Source organism: Asparagus officinalis, chromosome 4 (assembly GCF_001876935.1).
Source record: "Asparagus officinalis chromosome 4, Aspof.V1, whole genome shotgun sequence".
Classification (NCBI taxonomy): domain Eukaryota; kingdom Viridiplantae; phylum Streptophyta; class Magnoliopsida; order Asparagales; family Asparagaceae; genus Asparagus; species Asparagus officinalis.
This window is the reverse complement of record NC_033797.1, coordinates 53680001-53701497: the sequence shown is the minus strand read 5'-3', so window position 1 is coordinate 53701497 and position 21497 is coordinate 53680001.

Below are 21497 nucleotides of genomic sequence, written 5' to 3'. Positions count from 1 at the left end.
AAGGAAGCAGAGTCAAGCTCTGATTCAATCAGGTGGAGGAAAGCAATAGAGGAGGAGATGCATTCTCTTAAAAAGAATGACACTTGAAAACTTACAAAATTACCGAAGGGATGCAAGTGGGTATATGCAAAGAAAGAAGGATCTTCTAATGAAGACATTCGATACAAAGCTAGATTGGTTGCCAAATGGTATGCCTAACTTGAGGGTATTGATTACAACGAGGTATTCTTACTTGTTGTGAAGCATTCATCGATAATAATATTATTAGCATTGGTGGCAGAACTAAATTTGGATTTGATCCATATGGATGTGAAAACAGTCTTTCTACATGGAGATTTAGAAGAAAAGATCTATATGCCACAACCGATGAGTTTTAGAGCTGCAGGAAAGGAAGATTTGATATGTAAACTAAAGAAATCTCTTTATGGATTAAAGTAATCACCGCGATAATGGTACAAGAGGTTTGACAATTTCATAATTGGCAAAAGGTACACGAGGAGCCTATATGACCCATGTGTATACATGCACAAGCTACAGAATGGTGAGTATATTTATTTGTTGTTATATGTTAACGATATGCTTATTGCTTTCAAGAATACTTTAGCTATTAGGAAGTTAAAAAAGGAGTTGTCATCCGAATTTGAGATGAAGGACATTGAAGAAGCAAAGAAGATATTTGATATAAAAATTGAGAGAGATAGAGTGAAGGGGAGGTTGAAGTTGACTCAGAGGAGCTACTTGCAAAAGATGCTGAAGAAATTCAATTTTGATGTAATGCCAAGGCGGTGAGTACTCCATTAGCTTCCCACTTTAAGATATCAGCTAAGATGTCACATGTATTAGTTGAGGACCATGAATACATGTCTAACGTTTTATATGATAGTGCTGTGGGTAGCTTGATATATGCTATGGTGTGTATAAGGCCAGATTTATCACAGACCATGAGCATGGTGTCTAGGTACATACACGACCCCGAGAAGGGTCATTAGGAGGCCGTGAAGTAGATCTTACGGTATATTAAAGGTACCATGGATGTTGGTTTGATATTTGAGAAGAATGGGAGAAATGGGCATGATTGTGTGTTGGACCCTAGAGGGGGGTGATTAGGGTCTTAAGGCAATAAATGTGCAATAAAAATTGAGACAAACAATACACCACAAAATGAACAACCAAAGTAAATGAGATAGGGTTAGAAATCGTTATCCAAGTGACGTGCGATGTGTTAACGATGTTCGGTCTGTTGACTTACGTCCCTGCTCCCCACTCTCGAGGAGAATTCACTACACAACCCGGTTTAGAAGCCGAAACTTCTTCTACATAACGATCTCCACAAGATCTCACTACCACACAGTTGATCACCACAAGATCTCACTACCACATAGTTGATCTCAACAAGATCAAGCTCACAATAATAGTAAATAGTGTAAAATCTCTCTCTTTACAGTAACCCTATGGCAAGGAGAAAGATCACACTTGAAGCTTACGATGTGAACTTGAAAACAGAGAAAAACAGGATTGAAAGTTTAGCTCTTTTGAAAACAGTAAAGCAAAACTCAGGATTTTCAAAATGCTTGGGAGAGTTGAAGAAGAAGGGTATGAGGGGTTTAAATAAGAGAAAACACAGCTGCCAAAGCCCATACCCAAATCTCCCCAAATCCCCTAAAAATAATTTCTGAAACTGTACTGAAAAACCCGTTGGGGTGAACGGCGGTCGACCGTGGGAATTTCGTGGTCAACCACGAGCAACTCCAGAAACTATTTTGGGCTCTGGACATCAGCCGGTCAACCGTGACGGTCGACCGCGAAAGTCTCTGGACTGCATCCGGTCGACTGTCACGGTCGACCACGAGCCTCTGAAAAATATACTGAGTCTCTGGACTGCATCCGATCGATCGTCACGGTCGACCGTGAGCCTCTGAAAAACATACTGAGTCTCTGGACTTAAGGCGGTCGACCATGGCGGTCGATCGTGGCAGTTGAACGCAAACTGATACATGACAAAACAGGTATAAAAACAGGTTTTGATTTTTTCTAAAAATACTCAATTGATTTCTAAACATTGTGTAACTTTGTGAAATATTTTTAATACTAAAAACAAACTGTTTAGAAAAGAAATTTTGCGAATAGGTCCTTATACTTGTGAGAAACAATATTTTGACAAAAACACTCAAAAGTATAAGTATGAAAACGTGTGTGTGATATCCCAATAGCTTCAAATAAAATCTACAACTACTTACCTACATTCTAGCACTATAGAGAAAATAAAGACAGCAAATATCTCTCACATAGAAATACATTTCTTGAGTCTTGATATTGCTCTAGAGTTGATAAAGCTTCTCATTGCGTTTAGTGTTCTTGATTAAATATTGCTTCATCACTATGCCTCCTCCTCCTTTGGATATCATCATTGTAGCTCATATTCTATCCAATCCTTCATTAGTGGTACTAACAAGCTTGATATATATATAAACTACAATATCACTCAACAAGTAATTAGTATCGATAATGATGATTGTAAATCATCATCAAAACATAAGGGCTAACAATCTCCCCCTTTTTGATGATGACAACCAACCATTATATTGGAGCGAAATAAATATAGCTTATAGATAGTAGCTTGCCCTAACTATGTGCAACAAATGAGGAGATTTCTCTCCCCCTTTGTCACCATCAAAATGGGGTAAAAGAAGTGGTAAACAAAAAATACATATGATGTGCAACTAATCCAAGCAAACAAACAAAAACTTTTACATAGTGCATAAACCCAAACCATTTCTTATGCGAAAAAAACCATCTTCACTAAAAGGCTTGGTAAAGATGTCCACTAATTGAGATTTAGTGTCAATATAAACAAGGGAAACATCTTGCCTCTCTACATGATCACGTAAGAAATGATGGTGCACATCAATATGCTTGGTTCTAGTGTGTAAAACAAAATTTTTTGAAATATTTATAGCACTAGTGTTATCACAAAAGATTTTTATATTTTGTAAATTCAAATCATAGTCAACTAAACTTTGTTTCATCCATAAAACTTGAGCACAACATAAGTCGGCGGTAATATATTCCGCTTCCGTAGTAGACAAGGCAATACAATTTTGTTTCTTGGAAGCCCAAGAGACAAGAGAGTTACCCAAAAATTGACATGTACCACTCGTACTCTTGCGATCTACCTTACATCCAGTAAAGTCGGCTTCACAAAAACCATAAAGATCAAAAGAGGTGCTTTTAGGATAAAATAAACCAAGATCAATTGTACCATTGATACATTTAATAATGCGTTTAACCGTAATCAAATGGGACATTTTTGGAGAAGCTTGAAAACATGCACAAGCACACACACTAAACATGATATCGGGTCTACTAGCGGTAAGATAAAGAAGACTACCTATCATACCTCGATAGAGTTTTTGGTCTACATCCTCACCACTATCATCCGCATCAAGCTTGATACTTGTACTCATGGGAGTTGGTGCATGCTTAGAATTCTCCAAATCAAATTTCTTCACCAATTCTCTAGCATACCTGCTTTGAGAAACAAATATACCATCCGTAGTTTGCTTGACTTGGAGCCTGAGAAAGAAAGTAAGCTCTCCCATCATGCTCATCTCAAAATGATCTTGCATAACTTTAGAAAATTCCTTGCATAGAGATTCATTAGTAGCACTAAAAATAATATCATCAACATATATTTGAATTAAAATAAAATCATTTTTCTTTTTTGCACAAAAAGTGTATTATCAATTTTCCTTTTCGAAAAACCATTTTTAAGAAGAAAACTAAAAAGGCAAGCATATCAAGCTCTAGGAGCTTGTTTTAACCCATATAAAGCTTTTTGAACCCGGTAAACATGATTAGGAAATGAATGATCTATTAAACCAGGGGGTTTCTCAACATATACGTCATCTTCTATAAAACCATTTAAAAAAGAACTTTTAACATCCATTTGAAATAATTTAAAATTCTTAAAACTTGCAAATGCCAAAAACATCCTAATAGATTCTAACCTTGCAACCGGTGCAAAAGTTTTATCATAGTCTATGCCCTTCTCTTGATTGTATCCTTGGATAACCAAACGAGCTTTATTTCTTGTTACTATGCCATGTTCATCAAGTTTGTTTCTAAAACCCATTTTGTTCTAATCACACTAGCATTGTTAGGTCTAGGAACTAGTTTCCAAACATTATTTCTTTGAAAATTGTTTAGTTCATCATGTATAGCTAAAATCCAAAACTCATCTTTTAAAGCATCATTAATCTTTTTAGGTTCTATTTGAGATAGAAAGGTAACATTACCACACTCACTCAAAGCCTTTGAGCGAGTTAGAACCCTTTGCGAAAGATTCCCTATTATTTGCTCCTTTTGATGATTTGGTGCAAATTTCCATGCTTTGGAGAGTTCTTCTTACTCTTGCGCTTGAATGTTGTTGCTTTCCCCATCCTTTTGAGCATCTATTGAGGGTGTTTCATTTAGTTACGAAAATTCCAATCCTCCCTCAACATCATCATCATCTTTCCTAGGCAAACTAACTTGTAAACCAATATTAGTCTCATAAAAAATAACGTTTATAGATTCTTCAACAACTAGTGTTCGTTTGTTGAAGACCCTATAAGCCTTACTTCGATGTGCATATCGTAGAAAAATGCCAACATCAATTTTAGAATCAAATTTATCATGGTGATCTTTTGTATTTAAAATAAAATATTTACAACCAAAGATACGAAAATATCCAATGAAATGGATTTTTCCATAAAAAAGTTCATAAGGAGTTTTCCTAAGCTTTGGTCGAATCAAAACACGATTCAAAACGTGGTAAGTCGTATTGACGGCTTCCGCCCAAAAATATTTAGGTAAATCAAAAGTATTTATCATTGTTCGTGCCATCTCTTGTATGGTGCGATTTTTTCGTTCAACAACACCATTTTGTTGTGGTGTTCTTGGAGCGAAAAATACATGAGTTATATAACGATATACACAAAAATTATTGAAAAAACTATTTTGAAATTCACCACCATGATCACTTCTAATTTTAACAACTTTCAACTCTTATACATTTTCAATTCTATTGACATAATTCAAAAATTCTTCAAAATATTCATCTTTACTACCAAGAAAGATTGTCCATGTAAAATGAGAGAAATCATTAATGATAACAAAAACATAGTGTTTGTGTGACGCCCTTAGGTTCACACAAGGCTGTAGTCCAAGATGAAACCAGAGATGTCAAACCTATCATGCATCCACACTATGCATAAACATATTTCACCAATCACAGTAATATCCTCTAGTAGAACCAAATAGAAGTGCAGGTACAAACAGGCAAAATAAAGGGAATAAATGTAATAGACATGATATAGAAGAGATATCTCATAAATGAAAAGAATCATGTCTCAACTATAATACATCTGATATTCGAATAATGAAAATGTCTCAACATGAATCAACTAAAAATCGTACTAAGACACACTATCTTTACAATATGAATATGAAACTCTAATGTCTGGATAAAACTCAAAACTACAGTGGAGTCTCTACAAGTAAAAATACGCGACAACGACTATGCCAGAACTCCGTCACCCTGCAGCTCTCCAAAACTCCGAACTATCTGAAAAGATATTTTTAAAAGAAAAAGAAATAACAACAAGAACGTCAGAGCGCTACAGCAAGATTACCTCCATCCGGCCCCAGAGGAAGGGCTGCTAGATGGAGTGGAGGCTCTATCTATTAAGCATAGTCTACCTAGATTCATTTTCCCCGTATCTAAGTAGGATTAACATTTAGAAACCTACAACATGAGACATAGTATGTCGAGCGAAATAATCCAAGCAAAGAAACCCTCATGTATATACCATAAGTCTTAAATTGTAGATATCTAAACATTAATACCGAACTAAGAAAATACAATCTAATGAAACTAATAATTAGAAATCCATAACACGAGACTGGTACATCGAGCGAAATAATCCAAACAAGGAAACCCTCATGTATATACCATAAATCTCAAATTGTGAATCTATAATCATTGATCCCAACTAAGAAGTAAAAAAAAGCAGTAAAAGAAATAAGATATCAACACATCATATTTATAATATCTTTCACAATCACTGGACAGATAGAATAAAAATACCAACACATAATTTTGTATACTTTCAAAAGTAATGTATCTCAGTCATATAGTTCAAAGATAGGTCATATTCATAATCGGCATCTGCCATACTTAGGCTATCAAGTAATTGTCTCAGTGCAACGGACTATCCTGTAGGTATCCTGAACTGTGTACACGGCTCATTAGTATCATCGCGATCTCAGCGCGTAATATGAGTGTGGGATGGACTACCAAATAGGCATGCTAGAAATATGACTCACGAGCCTCATCGCACCCTAGTGCGAGACGGACGGCTAGATCAAACCTCCTAAAATCCGACTTAATGGCCTATACATGTGGAATATTGACGCACTACCTCATGTAGTACTGAACTGAGCTCATCAACGATATCCACCTTATATAAATCTTTGTATCTCTGGTATGTTGACGTACTATCCTATATAGTACTGAGCTATGCTCATCAACGACGTTCACCTCATATATAAATAGTGTATATCTGGTAACGCACTATCCTATATAGTACTAAACTGTGCTCATTAATGACATCCAACATGTATATGAACTATATCTAATTCAATATGATCAAATTAAAATTTATCATAATTCCCTTGAGATTCTTAAATGTCTAGCATAACATATTCATGACTATACGTGTAACATCAAGCGGCTTAAAACTTCGCGAACGTACCTCAAAACAGCGCAACACAGCTCCACAAAACGAGCAGGAAAAACAGACATGACATCTGTTAGTAAAACAAGCATATCTTTCTCTAGGAAAACTATTTTTACAAATGATTTTCTGTTTTAAAAACTAAATTCACATATCTTTCAAATGACATAAGTTTGGTTTAGTTAGAGTTCATTTGTTAACCCAAATCTCCAGTTAAACATTATATATGTGCAGCCATTTTTCTGCAGGACATGTTATTAGTAAATATAACATATCTTTCTCTATACAAACTCTTTTTAAGAATGGTTTTCTATTTTAGAAACTAGATATATATATATATTTCATTTAAAACTAGTTTGGTTAAATTTGGACTTTATTTGCTATATTAAACTCTCAATTAAATATTATATAAGTGCTGTAGTTTTCTACAGTAAAACATATATATAGTATATTACTTAAATTTCTCATATATGAATAAAATTATGAAAAAACTCTAATGATCATGATCATGATACTATCATAAACAGCAAGAAAATATTATTAATGTAGCATTTGTTTTAAGGTTTACTATCAAAAATCTGACTTTTAACACCTCAGGTTAAGATTAAAGCATGAATTTACTATCAAAAATCTGACTTTTAACACCTCAGGTTAAGATTAAAGCATGAAAACACATATTCAACATCATATTAATCATCTACACTAGTTATTTAACTATGAGAATAGGTTTGGATAAAGATAATCTTGCCTCAAATATTGTTCTAAGCCTCTGAGATAAACAGAAAGCAATTGTAAGTGCAAACAAACCGTTTTCTCTTTGCTACACGTTGATGATCTCACCCTTGTGTCGATATTTTCTTCACAAAGCTCTCAAAATTCTCAATTTTAGGGTTAGGGATTTAGAGAGAGGAATAGGGACTACTAGGATTTGAAACTCTAATATAAGGGTGATAATTTTCATGAAAACATAAGTATATATATATATAATATATATATATATATATGCAAAATCCGAAATAAACCTGTTTGACCCGAACCAGGAAACCTAGTCTGATTAGGAAAATAACCTTCGGTATTTTGGCAATAACTTTCATATCCGACCTCAGAATGAGATGATATAAGATTTTTTAGAAATATGTTAAAAAGACCTACAACTTTGGTATTTTGAGTTTTCTAAGATTCTAAGTGTATCGTTGTGTAAAATTTATAAAGTCTTAACTGGTCATTTTTTCCAGATTTTTTCTCATGCATGTTTTGTGCATTTGCACTCATATATTCATATATATGTATCGGATTGATCCCAAATCAATTCCTAGCATACTCAAATATCAATAAACGTTATTTATCACAATATAACATGTTTATTATTATATCTTACAATATTCAGTATTACGAGGTTTTACAGTTTGCCTCTTAGAGAGGTGACACGCAAAGGACCAAAGAGATAAAGATGAAGTAATTGCAAGGTTTTTTAGAAGTTGATATCTCATTAATAGATTTGAATGTAGACTTAGTTTGTTTACCTTTAGCACAATCTTCACAAATGGTATCCTTGATGAAATGTAAGTTTGGTAACCCTTTTACAAGATTCTTCTTGGATAATTTGGATATCAACTCCATATTGGCGTGTCTAAGCCTCTTATGCCAAATCTAAGGGTTTTCATCAAACATCGCAAGGCATTTTACATTTTGATCTATTAGCTCATTCATCTAAAAAATGTATACATTAGATTTTCCATTAGCAACAAAAATAATTTTTTCATTTGAGCTAACAATGCACTTATTCGGTTTAAAGGAAATATTAAAACTTTTATTACTCAATTGGCTAATGCTAAGAAGATTATGATTCAAGCCACTAACCAAATAAACATCTTTTATTATGGGAGAAGGTATCTTACCAATGCATCCAATACCTATGATTTTATCTTTCTCACCGCCACCGAAGCAGACGCTACCTCCTTCAATCCTTGATAGGATTACAAATAGCTCTTTGTTGCCCGTCATATGATGTGAGCAACCACTATCAAAGTACCACATCTCTCTATATCGTGTTCATGATGTTCCCTACAAGAGATGAATGCGTAGTAACTTTAGGTACCCAAATCTTGGGTCCTTGGTTGTTAGTAAACTTGGTACCTTTGGATACCCATGTCATTTCATAAAAATCATGATTATCTTTAATCCTAGAATGAATGGAGATATGACCATGTCTCATGCAATATGTGCATACAAAATTTCTCTTGTGTGTAGAAGCATGAGATCTATGAAATATATTTCTCTCATGGTGATGATGACTAGCATATGTATGAGTAGGTCTAATTCTACCACTTTCAATTTCAAGTCTTCAATGATCTTAATTGTTTGTTTTTAAAATCAAGATCCCCTAGCAATTCATCTTTTAAAGCAAAAGATGATTGTAGTTGCTCAAGTTTGGAATCACAAGAAGTACGTAATTTTTTAAAGGAAGAGTATTCTTTTGTTATTCTTTTAAACTCAATGTTTAACTCTTCTAATGCAATTGCTAGATCACATTGCATGTAAAAGGATTCAATTTCGGTATCAGATATTACCTCCTTTTCATAAGCTATAAAGAAAATGTTGGGATTATGAATAGCAATCTTTGCTCCTTCTTCATTGCTATCTAAATCGCTTGGTTCGGATTCCTCCCATCCAGCATACATGGCTTTCTTCTTCTTGTATTTCAAATATTTCTCCTTGAGCTTACGACAATCTTTGGCAATATGACCCGGTTCATTGCATTCAAAGCATTTTCCTACACATGAAAAAAAATTATTGTTAGATCGGGGATTAAACTTCTTATTCATTTTTATGAGTGTTGATATTCTTCTAGAGAGGTGAGCAACTTCTCTAGAAAAATCAACTTCACATGAAAAAGCTATGGTCTTTATTTTTGGTGATGGCTCCTCAATTTTTCGTGGGGGCACTTCCTCTTTCTCCTCTCCTTTGAGCTTCTTCTCATGAACCTTAAGCTTGCCAATGAGGCCATCAAAAGCTAGAGTAGTAAGATCATGAGCCTCCTCTATGACCGTAGCTTTGGGTTCCCATGCCAGAGTTAATAAGCGAAGGATCTTGTAGTTCGTTTCTTGGATAGTCAATTTTTTATCAAGACCATGCAATTCATTGATGATATTAGTAAAACGAGAAAACATAGCATCAATGGATTCATTAGGAAGCATTTTAAATAACTCATAGTCATGCATAAGCCCACTAATCTTAGACTCCTTAACTTGGAGGGTTCCTTCATGTGTGATACATAGTTTTACCCAAATTTCATGTGCGGTTACACATGTAGAGACCCTATTGTACTCATTAGGGGAAAGGTCACAAATTAAGGTATTCATGACCTTGGCATTGAGATTAGCTAGGAGTCTTTCACCGTCGGTCATGTTGCTAATCTTGGACTTTTCTACATATTTCTTTTCTATGAGCTCTAAAATATCAAGATCAATGCAACAAAGGGAAATCCTCATTCTAGCTTTCCAATAGGCAAAATTACTACCGGTGAAAAGTGGGAGTCTAGTGGTGGATTGTCCCTCAAGCATGTGCACATTCAATGAAGCCTCCATATGATCTTTTCTCTAAGGTGATTAGACCAAAAACTAATATAAAAACCAAGCTCTGATACCAATTGTTGGACCCTAGAGGGGGTGATTAGGGTCTTAAAGCAATAAATGTGTAATAAAAATTAAGACAAGCAATACACCATAAAATGAACAACCAAAGTAAATGAGATAGGGTTAGAAATTGTTATCCAAGTGACGCGCGATATGTTAACGAGGTTCGGTCTGCTGACCTACGTCCCCGCTCCCCACTCTCGAGGAGAATCCACTACACAACCTGGTTTGGAAGCCGAAACTTCTTCTACACAACGATCTCCACAAGCTCTCACTACCATACAGTTGATCACCACGAGATCTCACTACCACACAGTTGATCTCCACAAGATCAAGCTCACAACAGTAGTAAATGATATAAAATCTCTCAATTTATAGTAACTCTATGGCAAGTTGAAAGATCACACTTGAAGCTTGGAATGTGAACTTGAAAACAGAGAAAAACAAGATTAAAAGTTTAGCTCTTTTGAAAATAGTAAAGCAAAACTCAGGATTTTCAAAATTCTTAGGACAGTTGAAGAAGAAGGGTATGAGGGGTTTAAATAAGAGAAAACACAGCTACCAAAGCCCATACTCAAGTCTCCCCAAATCCCAATTTTTTTTTTTTGAAACTGTACTGAAAAACCCGTTAGGGTGAACGGCGGTCGACCGTGGGAATTTCGCGGTCGACCGCGAGCAACTCCGAAAACTATTTTGGGCTCTGGACATTAGCCGGTCGACCGTAGCGGTCGACCGCGAAACTCTCTTGACTGCATCCGATCGATCGTCATGGTCGACCGCCAGCCTTTGAAAAATATATTGAGTCTCTGAACTGCATTCGGTTGACTGTCACGGTCGACCATGAGCCTCTGAAAAACATACTGAGTCTCTGGACTCAAGGCGATCGACCGTGGCGGTCGACCGCAAACTAATACATGACAAAACAGGTATAAAAACAGGTTTTGACTTTTTCTAAAAATACTCAATTAATTTCTAAACATTGTGTAACTTTGTAAAATGTTTTTAATACTAAAAACAAACTGTTTAGAAAAGAAATGTTGCGAATAGGTCCTTATACTTGTGAAAAATAATATTTTGACAAAAATGCTCAAAAGTATAAGTATGAGAACGTGTGTGTGATATCCCAATAGCTTCAAATGAAATCTATAACTACTTGCCTATAATATTCTAGCACTAGAGAGAAAATAAAGACAGCAAATATCTCTCACATAGAAATACATTTCTTGAGTCTTGATATTGCTCTAGAGTTGATGAAGCTTATCATTGCGTTTAGTGTTCTTGATTAAACATTGCTTCATCACTATGCCTCCTCCTTCTTTGGATATCATCGTTGTAGCTCATATTCTATCCAATCCTCCTTTAGTGGTACTAATAAGCTTGATATATATATAAACTATAATATCATTCAACAAGCAATTAGTACCGATAATGGTGGTTGTAAATCATCATCAAAACATAAGGACTAACATTGCGTTGGATATGTGGATTCGGATTATGTTGGAAATCTTCACAAGCGTCAGTCTACTACTAAATATATGTTTACACTAGCAGGAGCACCGATGTGTTAGAGATGTACACTTCAGATTACAATGGATCTTTCCACTACGGAGGCAGAGTATATGATGTTGACTGAAGCTATGAAGGAAGTTTTGTGGTTGCAAGAGTTATTGGATAACTTGGGGATTACATAGGATACCATCAGGGTAAAATATGATAGCATGTCAGCCATCTATTTGGCAAAGAACCAGGTGTATCATGCCCGGACAAAGCACATTGATATTAGGTTCCATTTTGTGTGAGATGTCTTGGATGATGGAGACATTATACTAGAGAAGATCTACACAAAGGACAATCTGGTAGATATATTGACCAAAGTTATCACTAGGGTGAAATTTGGTCATTGCTTGGAGTTGTTAAACATTCTTTGTTGTTGAGGGCATTTGAAGGCCATTTTGGTGAACTACATGAGGCTTGATTCGTTGGGCAAGAGGATATGTAGGTAGTCAATTTAATGTAGCCAATTTGATGAGTTGATATCGACATGGTGAAGATCCTTGTTAGAGTCCTCATTTGGGTTCCTGACTTGTTGTGGATTGAGTTCGTTGTTGTGGATTGACTCCACTTCATACTGGACGCAACAAGTGGGATGGTTGGTATTGAGATTGGCTCAGTTTTTTTAAAAAAAACTTCACCAAGGTGGATATTTGTATAAATAGTGAAGAAGATCAGGAAATTTGGAGTGCACAGGACTAGTCACGGGTCTGTCGACCGAAATGCATAGGCCAGTCGACCGACAGACTATGAAATTACAGGGTAAGAAATCATGTCGCTGGCCGATCAACTGAATATACATGCCCGGTCGACCAAAAAGGTGCACGATTATAAGGTTTGGATTCTTGTGTTTGGTCAGTCGACCGATCGTGTATGTGCGGTCGACCGAATGTATGCTGAGTTACAGGATGAGAGTTTGTGTTTCTAGCCTATCGACCGGATGCCCATGCCCAGTCGACTGCGTAGAGGTTTTGGGCCTTGTTCGTTTCCTGGCCTGTTTTGAATTCATATTTGATATAAATAGGAACATAACATTTCTAGGGTTAGGGGAGCTGGGATTTGAACATTGTTTTGAGCACTTAGAAATGGAGAATTTGTGAGGGATTTGAGAGTTTTGTTTGATGGTTAATTTTGTGAGATTATTGAGTAATTGTAAACCCTAATTGTACTCTCTCTATTAGTGAAATATTCCTCCTCCTTGCCCCGTGGACGTAGGCACATTGTCGAACCACGTAAAATTTGGTGTCTTGCTGTGTGATGCTTGTGGTGCTTATGCTTGGTTGTTTATTTGTTCTCCTATGTTGTTCGTGTCCTTCGATTCCGCTGCGCACAACGGTTTCCTAGTCCAAATAGACTTCTATTTTATTATCGAAATAGTAAAATGTCTAAAGTCACCCAATTCGAAAAGAATTTCGCTAATCTAAGTGTTGCAAGTTGAATTTTGATGGGATTGGTTAGCTTTGTCAACATAGGTGATATGTAATTGATTTGGAGATATGGTCCTTTCTTCATACATATGCAAATCAAAGACTATTTTCGCCACATCTTTTAGGCTTTTGGCAGTTCAACCGCTCCATAAACTTATTTGCAATGTGTTCTAAATCATTACTTTTTTTGAAAAATAGTAAAAAGAAATCAAAAAATTTATTAAAAAAAATCTAAATTTTAAAATAATTTTTTTTGAAAAATAGTGTGCAAAAGTGTTTTCTTTTGAAATATATATATAAAAATTCCAGTATGAAATACAACTATTTGCTTTTGAATTATTAAAAATGAATACAATTTGCGTATGGGAAAAGTTGTAACACATCTTCTGTGGCTTAATTGCAGTTAAATACCCTATACTTTCCCCTCCTTTGCACTTATATACTCTCACTTATTTTTGACAGCAATTATGTACCCTAAACTTTTTAATACTAACACTTATATACCCTCACTTGTTTTTGACAGCACTTATACACCCCAAAGTTCTAAAACATTGCAATTAATACCTTAAAATTTTTTAAAACTTGCAATTACATATCCCTAAAGCTTTTAAAACTAGCACTTAAATATCCTCGGTTATGCAAATCGAGAATTCCCCTCCGAAAATTCTCATAGGACCTCACACAATAATTTTAGAACATTTTTAACTGTCAAGACTTGTTAAATTTACTTGTAAACATATCTAAATCCTATTTTAAAGTAGAACTATGGTTGGTTTAATGTAGAATATTGTTAATGATATATAAATGTAGAGAAAAGTCTTGAAAGCGGCACATATTATATATACCTGACGTGATCCTCTTGCTGCCGGATCCTGAAAAGCTCTAGCTGTCCTCGGTCAGAATTCTTTTATTTATTTAATTTTCATTTTCATTTTCTAATGAAAATATAGCCCGGGATAGTTCATGAATGCTCAAATGCCAAATTGTTCGTAGACCATCAGCTCTAACGGCAGGCTTATGAGCCGGCTGTGGAACTAGAGTGGAGCTGTAACCACAATGGCACAATTCAATGCGACTGTGGGAAATAGCTGCGATCAAACATTACTAACTAATCCTAACATTTTCTGAGGAGGATTAAAAAAAAGACTTTTCAGAAAATCGTGAAAAGTTATTAAATTTCAAAATAATCCAAAATATAGGAAAGAACATTTACAATTAAAAATCATAATATTTGATCAACAAAAGGAATCCTAATGTTACAAAAATGAAAAAAATAAAAAATCACCAAAAAGTTTTACAAACATCAAAATAAACATTAGACAATTAAAAAACTCAATATTTTTTTTGAGAAACTTAAAAGTAGAAAATTTCCCGCTTCATAAGAAGCATTAGTTGACGCAGAAGCAAAATCTTAGAATCTATAGAAGGGCTCCTTGAAGCCATGAAGAATTTGGAAACCAAGAAGAATTATAAAAGAGGTCAATTATTATTAATCAAACTGTAATACTTCTAGGGTTTACAATCCTCTTCAAACATGAAATATAATAGACTCCTAATAGAACAAAAGTTACAAAAAATATGAAGTGTCAAAAATATTTTTTAAAGACTCCACATAACTTAGGAAAAAATCGGTCAAATTTGAGATAAAAATCGGATTTGTTTCCTACTCCAAATAGACTTCTATTTTATTATCAAAATAGTAAAATGTCTAATATCACTCAATTCAAAAGGAATTTTACAAATCTGAGTATCGCAAGCTGAATTTTGATGGGTTTGGTTACCTCTGTCTTGTCAACATATGTGATATTCATGTATTATTGTGAAAATGGCGAAGGAATTGTGAAAATCGTGAAGAAAAACCCAAAACAGACTCCACCACACCCTGGTGTGGTGTCTGCCATGGGTGTGGCAGAATTTGTCCTGTCTGTTATGGGTGTGGTGTCTGTCACACCCTAGTATGGCAGAATCTGTCCTGTTTGCCATGGGTGTGATGTGTGCCACACCAGGGTGTGGCAGACTCGTTTTTAGAATACTAATCTATTTGGGATTGAGTTTTGTTATAAATAGAACCACTTTTTTTAGGGTTTCTTAAGGAGAGAAAAGGAGAGAATTAGTATTGTTTTGAGCACTTTGAGAGGGAGATATTGTGAGGGAGTTGAGAGCTTTGGTTAGGGTTATATTTGAGTGATTTTGTGAGTTGTAACCCATTGTATTTCTCCTCCATATAGTGAAATCTCGCCATCCTCTCCCCATGGACGTAGGCAATTGCCGAACCACGTAAATTCTTGTGTTTGTGTGTGATTTTGGTCGTTATTTTGTGAATTGCACTCGTGTTTGGTTTTGGTTTTCTTCTCTCATCGCTCACCGACTCATTTGGTTGTCGAGCATGCTTCCATACGGCGCGCAACAAGTGGTATCAGAGCTCAGATTTCAGATCTAGGGTTTTAGATTAGGTGGAAGAATATTTAGTTGGAAGCTTGGTTCTTGGAGTTCTAGGCTTTGGTGGAGTTAGGGTTTGAAGTTACCGTTGAAGATTTCGCTTTCCTCGTGTGGTTAGGAGTTCTATTTGGAATTCAATCTAGGGTTCAGTTGGGTAACTTCTAAATTCTATAAAGTTTGAATCTTTCCTTGTAATTTAGAGTTTGTGATTATGAGTGAAGAAGTTGGTAAAAACAGCAAGATGACAGGTATAGTTCAAGTGGGTTTTCAGAACACTAAGATTAGTGTAGTGAAATATGACGACAAAATTAATTTTGGTTTGCGGATGAGTGACATACAGGATGCGCTCAATGCTCAAAATTTGGAGGAAACCATCATGGTCGATGTGAGGCCACTTAAATATGAAGAGGCGGTATGAGAAAAGATGAATAGGAACGCTTGTGGGGTGATCAGGTCCTGTTTGGAACAGGAGCTGAAATATAATGTGATTAGGGTGACGTCTGTAATGAAGATGTGGGAAATTCTCAACAACAAGTATCTCACGAAGAGTGTTGAGAATATGTTGCACTTGTTACGAAGACTCTTCAGATTTCAGATGTCTAGAGGTACCTCACTAGCGGCGCATGTGAACAACTATACTAAGTTGTTGTCGAACTTGGCAAATGTTGATGAGAAGATTTTGGATGAGTACAAGGCTATTATCTTATTAGGCTCCTTACCGGATGAGGAGTATGATACATTCGTGCTCACTTTGTTGAACGAGAGATTTTCTATCAGCTATAGTGAAGTGACTAACGCATTGACTAATTACGATTTGAGGAGGAAGGACAAGGAGACTTCCCGTGCTAGCACTTCAGGCGAGGCCTTGTCGACGAGAGGTAGAAGCCCATATCTAAAAGGTGGTAATAGAGGGAGGTCAAAGTCAAGAAGCCATCACCAATTAGCAAAGAACCAATGTGTATTTTGTAAGGAGCAGGGACATTGGAAGAGAGACTGCCTGAAGCTCAATGAGAAAGAGAATGGCAAGAAAAATGGCCTGAAGGCCAATGAGGTGAACGTTGCGAAAGGCGATGATTCCGATGATTCGTACTTTTCTATACTGATTACTCCGGAGGTGAACCATGTGGATGCATCAGATTGGATGCTTGATTTCGGCGCTACTTATCATGTGACCCCTAGGCGAGACTGCTTTGCATCTTTTGAGAAAGTCGACGGGGGTGTTGTTGTCATGGGAAATGATCAATCCTGTGGTGTTTGTAGGATAGGTATCGTACGGATTAGGATGCACGATGGAGTAGTCCGTGAGTTGAAGGAGGTGAGATTCGTTCCTCAACTAAAGAAAAATCTTCTCTCAGTTAGAGCTTTGGAGGCGAAGGGATTCAAGGTGACTTTCAAAAACGCTGTAGCGAATATTACTAAGGGACCATTGGTGGTGATGAAGGGAGTCTGCAATCAAAATTTGTATTATCTGAAGGGAGGCATCGAGATTGGCTAGGTTGCTTCGGCTATTTTAGAAGCAGACATGAGCAGACTTTGGTACTATAGGTTAGGACACACAGGTAAAATGTCACTGCAAGCATTGTGCAAGCAGGGGCTATTGAAGGGAGCCAAGAGTTGAAAGATTGAGTTCTGTGAGCACTTGATTCTTGGCAAGAAGACGAAGGTGAAGTTCGGGACTGCCATTCATCAGACGAGGAGCATCCTGGACTACGTGTACACAGATGTTTAGGGTCCCACCAAGACTGTATCACTTGGTGGTCGACATTGGTTCGTCACTTTTGTAGATGACTATTCTAGACGTTGTTGGGTGTACACCATTACAAAGAAGAGTGAAGTTCTAGATTTGTTTGTGGAGTGGAAGAAGAGATTGAAACTATAGACTGGGAGAAAGATCAAGACGTTGCGATCCGACAACAGTGGTGAGTATACTTCTGACCTCTTTCAGCAGCTATGTCGAGACGAGGGCATAGAGAGATACTTCATAGTTAGTCATACACCGCAAAAAATTCGATGCTTATTATCGCAGAGTGGTTTAGAGAAGATTTTTTGGGCTGAGACACTTACGAATGCGAGCCACCTCATTAATAGACTGTCTTCATCTGCGATTGAGGGGAAAACCCCTATGGAGATGTGGTCGGGAGAGCCAGCACACGATTATGACCAGCTCAAGGTATTTAGGTGTCCTGTATTTTATCATGTGAGAACTGATAAGTTGGAACCTCGAGCTAGGAAGGCCATATTTGTAGGATTCAAACGTGGTGTCAAGGGATATAAGCTTTGGGATCCAGTTGATAAGAAGATTGTGCTGAGTAGGGACGTCACGTTTGATGAGGCTTCTATCTTGAAGCTTCCCAGCTCTCATCAGATGGAGAGCGACCCGACAGAGGAGATATCGCAGGTGGTGGAGATCGATGCAGCTCCATATTATCCAGATGGTACAGTATCCATTAGAGTGCCGACTGAGGTGACGCTAGGCGAGCACGATGATGACACGGGGGATACGGGTACTAATATGCAGGATCAGAGACCGACGACTCAGGTTCAGGATTCGATTGCGGTTCGGAGACGGAGGAGAAACATACAGATGCCAGCACGGTATGCCGACACAGTTGTGTATGCACTTTCGGTGGAGAGTATCGATGAGTTGGTGCCTACTACATTCAGAGAGGCCGAGCAGAGTTCGGAGGCTGATTTGTGGCAGGAGGCTATGCAGGAGGAGATGGAATCTCTTCATAAGAACGATATATGGGAGCTTGTTGAGCTTCCAAAGGGGCGGAAGGCAATTGGTTGCAAGTGGGTATACACGAAGAAGGAGGGCATTGAGGGCACTCCATTGAGGTTTAAAACTAGGTTGGTTGCGAAGGGCTATGCACAAGAGGAAGGTATTGACTATAATGAGGTTTTCTCTCTGGTGGTGAAGCACTCTTCTATTCGGATTTTGCTAGCTTTGGTGGCACAGTATGGTTTGGAGTTTGATCAATTGGATGTGAAAATGACATTTCTTCATGGTGATCTTGATGAAAAAATATATATGACTCAGCCATTGGGATTCTGAGCTGCAGGGAAAGATAAGTTGGTTTGCAGATTAAAGACTGTTTGAAGCAGTCTCCTCGACAGTGGTATAGGCGATTTGATGGTTTTATGCTTGGTCATTCGTACACTCGGAGCCAGTTTGATCCTTGCGTATATTTTTGTAAGTTGAAAGGAGGTGCGTACATCTATTTATTACTTTATGTCGATGACATGTTGGTTGCCTCCACTTCCAGGTCGGCTATAGATGAGTTGAAAGTTCAACTTTCAAATGAGTTTGAGATGAAGGACTTGGGAGAGACGAAGCGCATTCTAGGGATGAAGATCGGCAGAGACAAGAAGAAGGGCAGAATTTGTTTGACACAAGTGGCTTATTTAAAGAAGGTTCTATAGCGATTCCATGTTAGCATGGATATGTAGGCTGTCTAAAAATCACAATAGATAGCTGATCCTCATCAAAACACCGATGATGGAAGTTACACTCTGACGACTTCCAGAAGCCTCCACAATCAACATCGGGAGTTACAATCTGACGACTCTCACATATCAAAGAGCTAAAGCAAAGATTACAAAATGATGATCTTTGCAACGTTCTGACAGAAAGAGACTACAAATCGACGGTCTCTTCAAACCAAGACGTGGAAGTCCTCCCCGCGAACCAGCATCAAGACGCACCATGTTCATAGCCACGAACGCAGCTCAAGCGCAGCCTCCAAAGCTGCCAATGCAGCTTCTATCCGCTGCCAAACACAGCTCTTAAATCCTGCCAACGCAGCTTCCATCTGCTGCCAAACACAGCTTCCAAGCTGCCAAACGCAGCTTCCAACAAGATGCCAAACGCAGCTTCCAATAAGATGCCAAACGCAGCTTCCAACAAGATGCCAACGCAGCTTCCAGCCGCTGCGTCCGAGCTTTCAAACACTACGTTCAAGCTTCCAGACACTGTGTTTGAACGCAGAATTCACATCAGAACGCGGATTTTACGTTTGACTCGTTCAAACACGAGCTGAACAGTTTCAAAACAGTTTCCCATGATCTGAGGGGATCACAACTCCACTCAGGAGTGATTTAAGGGGGCGGTTACATCCCATTAGCCCCACTTAGGAGCGAATTAAGGAGGTGGTTACACCCCTTAATCCCCTATAAATAACTGAAAATCAATTCAGTTCATGGGTTCGGTCTGTTGGGACTCCTTGGCAGCAGGGACTGAATCTTTGGGGCTGGATTTTGGGGCTGGATCTTTCATCCTTCTTTTTGGTAGCAAAGAAGAGATCTTTTGGGGAGAATTGCTGGAGCTTTGGAGATCAGCAACATGAGCTTTCTTCATCCTTGGCTTATAGACCGATTTCGGTTAAATCAACTCTTTCATAGAGTTTCAAACTCGTTCAGAGTTCTCCACAACGTCAAATCGTGAGGAGGAGATACCGTTCCAGTGAATCAAGACGTGCGGATCGTCAACGGAGAGCAAACTCGACGCGAGCATTCGAGGGAGGCACTTCATCGCCACCGTGAAGAACCCAGACTTAAACAAAGGGGAGGGTTTGCATCAATTCTCTTCTCTTTTGTAATCAGGAAATCCAATTGTAATTGAGATTAAAGGAATACAAATCAATTTTCCTTCATTTCTTTTACTGCAAATTTTCCACCAACAGGATACGAAGCCAGTTAGTGTACCATTAGGAGCCCATTTGAAGCTTTCAGCTGGTCTTTCATCAAAGTCAGTTAAAGATCGAGAGTTGATGTCGAAGACTCCATATACGAGTGCGGTTAGGAGCTTGATGTATGCGATTGTATGTACGAGGCCGGATTTGTCACAGGTGGTGAGCATGGTTTCGAGATACATGCACGATTCAGGAGTGGGTCATTGGGACGCTGTGAGATGGATTTTGAGGTACATTCGAGGTACGCTCAATGTTGGTTTGATTTATGAGTGGTACACTACAGGTGGACAGTTGTGCATTGGATATGTGGATTCAGATTATGCCGGGGATTTTGGATAAGTGCCGGTCTACTATGGGGTATGTGTTTACTTTGACCCGTGCGCCGGTGTGTTGGAGATGTACCTTACAATCTACGGTGGCTTTGTCTACGATGGAGGTAGAGTATATGACGGTTACGAAGGCTGTGAAGGAGGCTATTTGGCTTCGAGGACTTTTGGAGGAACTTGGTATATCGCAGCGGTCCGTCACTATTCATTGTGATAGCATGTGTGCTATCTATTTGGCGAAGAATCAGGTTTTTCATGCGAGGACGAAGCACATAGACGTTCGTTATCACTTCGTTCGGGATGTTCTTGAAGATGGCGATGTGGAGATTGTGAAAGTCCACACGAAGGATAATCCGGCGGATATGCTTACTAAAGTGGTTCCGAGTAACAAGTTTGATCATTGTCGAAACTTGTTGCATATTCATGATTGTTGAGGCCATTGATGGCCATTTGGATGAACTACGGGTGGCTTGATTCCTTGGAAGAGGGGGTACGTAGGCAACCATATTGGTGCAGCCGAGTTTAGAGAGACGACGCATTGATGCTCATGTTGGTGTCGGCTCAGTGTTGGGAATACTTCGCCGAGATGGAGAATTGTGAAAACGGCGAAGGAATTGTGAAAATCGTAAAGAAAAACCCAAAACAGACTTCA